Here is a 7,232-nt window from a genome sequence, read left to right on the forward strand (position 1 = left end):
GATTGTCAGTACGCTACCGTTATAGTACAAATACCTTGTTGTTTTGCAGTTACTCCATAGCTACATGGCTGAGAGTGATTCTAGTGTAAATGTAATTCAGTTCAAGTTCTAAAAAACATGTATTAAGTATGAAATCAAAGGGGTAATAACAGGCATTTTTTTTCCAATATAATTAACTTCCAGTTATATGAACTAGTGGTAATTACATAACCAAAAGCCTAACCACATTGTAATTACACTTTATTTGCAGTTGCTGTTATGAAGTAAAACCCAAAACATGCTGCGAAATCAATGAAATAAGATTCCTGTCTCCTTTAAAGTCATTTACATTTAATTATTATTTAAGCATTAACAGTGTGCTCCTGAGTAAACAGTAGGGCTGAGCAAATAATTTGTCACAAATAATATATTTCACTTTAGTTCTTGAACTCTTGAATGATTTTGCCAGTTGAAGTTATTCATGGCTTCTTTTTTTCAAAGAATAACGGTTGGTTATAGATGCTTCTTATAGAGTTAATTATGTATATTTGCAGCTTGTGCCATGTTTGGTCAATTATGTGAGTGAAGGGGGTATTGTTCCTTTTTCTTTTTTGAATGATGCATGGAAATAATCAGTGTGGTACAAGTGGCCAATTATGAATTTTAAGAACTCCTTTGAAATTTAGCATTAGGGTGAAAATGACCTTCGCAAAAGGGGTCATCATGCGGTCTAGGCAACAGCTGAATCCTACTTATTCCTTCAATATAGTGTATATTTTTATGTACAATACTAGCCAGTTGCCCATCAAGAATGATGGGGGGGTGGGGAGGAGCGGGCAGGGATGGAGTCCTGCTCCCTTCCTCCCATCCAGGCCCACTCCCCCTTCCCTCCTGCTGCATGGTGTCCGGGCCCGTTCCCCCCCGGTCTGCTGTTCTCCCCCACTCCCCTGCTGCAGTGGGCCAGCTTTTCTCCTGCTCAGGCTGGCCCCCCAGCCACATTGGGCTCGGCCCCCTCCCCCCCACCGCCCGCATTGGGCCTGCTTCCCCCCCCGCCCCTTACTTCCCTTGTCCGGTCAGACAGACTTAGGCTTTTATAACATTAGAATGGTCAATTACTATGTATTAAGTTTTTGGTGGCTGCCACATGAATTGCAGTAACGTAACAATTTATTTGTGTCAGTAGAAAATCCTCCCAAATGTTCACAATAATTTAAGGTGAACTACGTAGATCTTTCTTTTTGGTCATTTTATTTCAATAGATAAAATTTGTGTAACAGGCAAACTCACCTGTAGGGGGTATCCCATGGTGAGGACACCAGAACAAAAGGATTAGAGCAATTCTGCCCTTAGGCCCTGGAAACAGGGTCTGTCTCAGAGCCCCAGAATTGCACAGCCAGGCTGGGCTGGCCACCAGGGTCTGGTGCGGAAGGCTGGGAATTGGGGACAGTTGGGGAGCTGAGGGATGAAAAAACTGCTGTGCGGAGACTGCAGGGATCTCACTGTGGGGCCAGAGCAGTGAGTGAGGGAAGCAAGCAGAGCTGGGAGGCGAGCCCTGGCTCTGATTAAAGGGGAAGCACCTGGGGCTGGGAGGTGGTGAGTGGGCATAGCCCTCCCCTCTTTTAGTGGACCCTCATGTGGGGGGCCCTGAGGGAGTGAGCAACCAGGAAAGTAGACCCACCAGCCCTGCCTGAGGGTCAGGAAGGGTTTTGCTCAGCCTCCTGGCGAAGAGGTTGTTGATATATTACAGGAGGTACCAACTGTCAGCAGGAGTAGAGCCCCGGGGCCATTGTGGGAGGTCCCATCGCACCCATACCTGACTGATTATGCTTGCCTGAGCTAAGGTGACATCAAGCCAACAGTAGCCACCCGAAAGACTGTTATTTTGGGCGTCTACATCAGACCTACCAGGACTATATCATTTTTTTACAAAATAGGAGAAGTTTGTGTTTTGTTTCTTTTGCGTTCTGGACACACCTAGGGTTGCATTACTGTATGGGGATTAGACCTACTGTTGCTCTATTGGGGGTGTGATCACCTACCTATACGTGTGCATAAGTTGTTACCAAGTGATATTCTAATATTATAAAAGCCGTAGTCTGTCCATAACGCTTTATTTGCACTCTGATTGGCTGAGAGAAACAACCAATTAGAGTGCGAATACAGCGTTCGGACAGGAGGTGGTGGAGCGCTGCCATGATGGTGAGGACGGAACGCGGGGTGGCGGGGCCAGGCCAGCTGGCCTCCCCTCCCCCCCGCCTTGCTCCTTGGAGGTGGTGGCGGCACAGAGGGGAGTGGGGTCGGGACGCCGTGGGGGGTGGAAGGGGAGAGCCCCTACCTATGCTCCCTGTAGATGGCGAATATGGAAGGGGGGGCCAAGGCCAGTGCTGCTGGCCTTGCCTCCTCTCTCTCTCTCCCGCACTGCTCCCTCCTGATGTGGTGGGGGGGGTAGCGGGACCCGGCTGATGTGGCAGCAGCAGGGGGGTGGGGAAGGAGCAGGTTGGAACAGGGGGAGAAGCTGGCCTGTGGCAGCAGTGGGGAGTGAGGAGCAGTAGAGCTGTGCAGGGGAGGGGATGGGAGGAGCTGGCCCTGCTCTGAAACAGCAGCAGGGAGGGTGGGGGGGCCCCGAAACATCATCAGGGAAGGTGGCGGGGGCGGGTACGACGCCGGCTCCACAGCAGCGGTGGGGAGGATGTGGGGGCACACCAGGCCTCGCCTGGCCCCAAAACGTGCGCTGGGCCCATCTTGGCCCGGAAACAGCAGTGGGGAGGTTGGTAGGGGTGGACCCGGTCCCAAAACGGTGGTTGGGAAGGGGTGGGCCTGGCCTTGCAAGGAAGCGGGGGGAGCAGGCCTCTGTCCCCACCCGCACCCCCCGCCCATCATTCTTGACGGGCAATTGGCTAGTATATCTATAAGCATTGAGTTCATTAGTATTATTCCAAAAGTTAATTGACTTATGAATTAAACCTTAGAATAAATAGCAATGTATATATACAAATAAAAATATATGTATGTATGTATGTATGTAAATATCTGAATATAAATTAATATGCATCTAGCTATATATCTCCATATCTATCTATATATCTGTATCTATATCTATACATATATGTATAAATATACATACAAATATGTACTATCTTTCTATCTATCTGTGTATCTGTCTATAGATAGATAGTACATATTTTGTTAATAGTTACCTATTCTGTCAGAGTGTTGTTACAGGAGGTATCCCTGTACTGGGATCCTAAGGTTCCTTGTTAGCCGAAAGGAACTAAAAGGATGGGTCTACATAGTACCCCAGGGTTCCACAAATTGCCACTGGCAGTGGTTAGCACTCCACAGCAGGGTGTTACATTTGTATGGAGTGAAGTCTTTTATAAACTAAGCTTATTTATAAAACGATTAAAACTGGCATTCTCTCTATGTTGGACCCAATCCTAGCTATCCCCTACACCTATTATTTGTAAAATAATCCCCAGAGGCATTGCTCTCTATTTTGTGGGATCAGGCCCTTTATCTGCTGTGGTCTGATGTCACATTCTTATCTTGTTACATCCCTTCTTCTGCTATAGCTGTTGACATCGTTGACTTGATAGCAAGTCCTCAGCATTCCTTTCTGCTTTATAACTTTAGGTTGTGTTGATATTATCAACAGCTAAGAGGGACTCTGAAACCTGGACACAGGGCTTGGCAGAGGGAAAGCATTTTCAGGTCACCTTTAAATAATTAAAAATACAAAGTAAGTGAGCAAAGGCAAGGAAAGCAAACCTATTCCATGATACAAGCCCCATGTTATATATGGTATGTATGTAACAACCTTAACTTGGCCTCCTGCACTGCAGCACATATGGTCTCCTAGCAGAGGCTCACACATAATAATGTGACATGCCGCACGCTGGGAAAATATTTTGTTGCAAATATGAGCAAAGCATCTTTGCTTTTCCTGGTTAATTAGTGGAAGGATATGTAGATGATTTGCTTTCTCATAGAGGCTAACCTAACGCTGCCTCTGTGTTCATATCACTATTGATATTTGAAAATGGCCTCCAGACTCTTCTTCATCTTTGTCTCACCTGTTTAGATGCAGGTCTTTGGGGCAGAAAATACCTCTGCATTTTTATAGCGCTTAGCATGGTGAGGTTTAGGACATGATCTCAGTAGTGCTGCTATTACTCCTAAAAATAATAGCTGATATGAAGTCTTTGCCATGAATGCCACGGTGGCCTAATGGGAAAGCCCAGTGCTAACACAATGGGGAAAAGAGGCTTTGTAGGAAAACTGACAGGAAGAAGCAGGATTCCTTGGTTCCCTTCACACACTTGACACTGATCTATGTGACCTCAGACGTGTCACTTTCTGACCTTAGACATGTCACTTTCCTTCTCTTAGTTGCCTCAGTTTTCCTCTTGGGAAGTGGGAGTAATACTGTTTTCTTATTCTTTTTAAAGTGCTCTGAGATGTGTAGGGGAATTGTACTGTTTAAGAGCAAAGCCTTATTATTAATAATGCCAGATCTGAAGTTTGTATTGTGGGTGAAAATTGTTTGAAATGTGGTCCTGGTTTTTCTACATATACTCCATATGGTATTATTAAAAATACTCATTCAGACCTGGATTTTGCAGCTGGAGTCTGTGTGTTTTTCGGATCATGTGAGATAACTGATTCAGTATTTGGACTTGTTCTTTGGCTGGCAGGGCTTCAGAGTTATATGTGGGACTGGTTGCTTAGGTGAGCCTGGATTTGCTCAGGAGTAAGCTAGGTGCAAAATACAGCTACTGTAGTGGGATTTCCGTTCAAATCTCTTCTGACTGCTAAGAATGCGGTCATGTCTTGGGGCTTGAGAATCAGAATGAGGGGCAAACTGTTATAGCATATAGGGTGTCTACACCTAAGCAAAGCACCCTGAGGGACAGAAAATAAATTCTACCAGTTGGGACCCAGATTTATCATCCACATGCTGCATTGTCTACATGCACAGAAGGGGATTTGCTAACGTTGCCGTTTACCTAGGTAGCACTGAGAAGTGTGATATTGTGGAACATATGGGCTGCAATATCATGGCAGAATAGCCTTAGTGGAGGATGCAATGGATCTGCTTTCTCTTTTTTTTTTTTTTGTCAGCTTGACTGGATGATGTTAACTGATTTTAAATAAGACAGATTTTTACATCTTAAATAAATATTTTAGAGACTGTTCTGCATAGATTCCTACCAACCTCCCCCTACCCCAGACATCTTCATTCTTATTCCATTTCAGGGGTGGCAATAAAAAATAAACCATCAACCTATTAATGTGAAGGGGTGAACAGAAAAAGGCTTGGTCCTATTGCAAAAATATGAAAGGGAAATTTACAAATCAGAAGTAACTGGGTTCTCTTTCTGGGTAAACTGAATGAACTATGACGAGTAAACAAAGAGCCCACATTGCTGAGTGCCTTCAGTTCTTATTAGCCCTTGATAGTATCTTAGGGTGCTTGACGCCCATTTCAGAGGGAAAATGTACTGCATGTGCCCTTAATCCAAGTCCATCAGCCAGGAGAGTTTCCTGCATAGTTCAGTGGACTTTAGATCAGACCTATTCATGGTGAGGGGTAAGTTATTTTTTGTTAAACAGTCAGTGTCTAGTGATCTGATTTTGCATCACTGAAATCAATGGGAGTTTTGCCACTGACCCTAAAATACCATGTAGCCCCCAGTACTGTCTGTCACTTCTCCAGGCATTAACAAAGCCAAGAGGCAGCTGAACCAAATTCTAACTATTGTCACTTACTCACAGAATTTGTCTTCATATGCTTTTTGCATTATTGTAACCGACAAGTCTAAGACACTGTCTAATGTTAGTTCTGCTCATTGCTGCCAATTATAATCAGAGCTAGTCAAAATAAACAAATTAAACAAATAAACATGTCAAAACATCTCAATAGTAGAGAAAATAAGCCAAGTCTGAACCCTTTCAGTGCTTCAGGATAACTGATGCGCTGCATACTGTAAAATGTTCCATCACATTTTTCACCTTTCCTTGAGGAAAAAAAAAGAAAAGGTGGGTCAGTTTAGAATTACAATGCAGCTCTATTCTGGTCTGGAGTTGGCAACTGAAACCAAATCAAACCCAAATGTTCCCTAGCCCCTTCATCTGACATAATGATAATCTGCTGTATATTTTAAATAATTTTTTTCTTCAAAAAAAAGAAGGGGTTCTTTGCTGTCCAGGTGCCAAGACTCTAAATCTTTCTCGAATTTGGACAAGATGCAGGTGAAAAGATACCAAATGCAGTTATACACTTAAGTATAAAACACACAGCCGATGTGACATAGCACAATCTGAAATGTTAAAATCCTAGGCAATTAAATTAGAAAGCACTATAAGTCTGTGAGAGGAACACATAAAACATGCTTTTGCTACATGGAGGGGACATCTTAGCCTGGATTTGTTAAGAATCAGTGGTGAGAGGGGGAGCATTTTTTTTCTTAGTGGTATGTTAACCTTAAAAATATGTTCAGAGGTTAAAGGGAAAAGCTGTCACTTTAGACAGGTGGTTCTTGTAAAGAGGTGATCTTTTAAAGTGCAGTCTTACAATGTCAAAAACAACGTCTCGGCAGAGATAAAGCTATAACACAGGTGATTGCTGGGATTTCTCTGTCTGTCATACACTTAAAATCTGTGGTTCAAAACCTGTGTTGGTTGGGGATTTTTCAGTTGTATTTTCCTTATACGAGAGCATCCAATATTGCTTTCAGACAGTTAACAAGTTAGTAGTGTACCCCTGACTTCCAATGAAAAGGGCCTGAGGGTGAGTTCTGGCAAGACCTTATTCCTACGAATAGTGTTTGTGATTTTGAATAATTAGAGATGACTCATGCTGTTGTTAAGGGTTGGCTGGATTGTTCTCTAAATTCCTAGGACTAAATGCTCAGCTGATGTAAATCCATATCCCCACACCGGCTGTGTGATTTGGTTCAAACACTTCTGCAAAAGAAGTGGCCATTTGAAAGAAGAAAAAAAAAAGATGATGGAGCATTGAAACCAACAAGCATAAAAGTATGTCAGCCATTTAACAAATCTACTTGCCTATCCTGAAATGATGATGGTAAATCAAAACAGCATTTTACTTTCACATTTAAGAAAAGGCAAGAGACTTGCTCAAGGTCAGTAGAAATTTGCAAGGCTGTTTGAAGAGTATGTGAATTCTGTCCAGAAAATATATAGGATTCTTTATTACTGAGGCTTTTTCTCTTTTTTTCCCTTCCTTCCCT

The sequence above is a fragment of the Alligator sinensis genome, unplaced genomic scaffold, assembly GCF_000455745.1.
Source record: "Alligator sinensis unplaced genomic scaffold, ASM45574v1 scaffold685_1, whole genome shotgun sequence".
In the NCBI taxonomy this organism is placed as follows: Eukaryota; Metazoa; Chordata; order Crocodylia; family Alligatoridae; genus Alligator; species Alligator sinensis.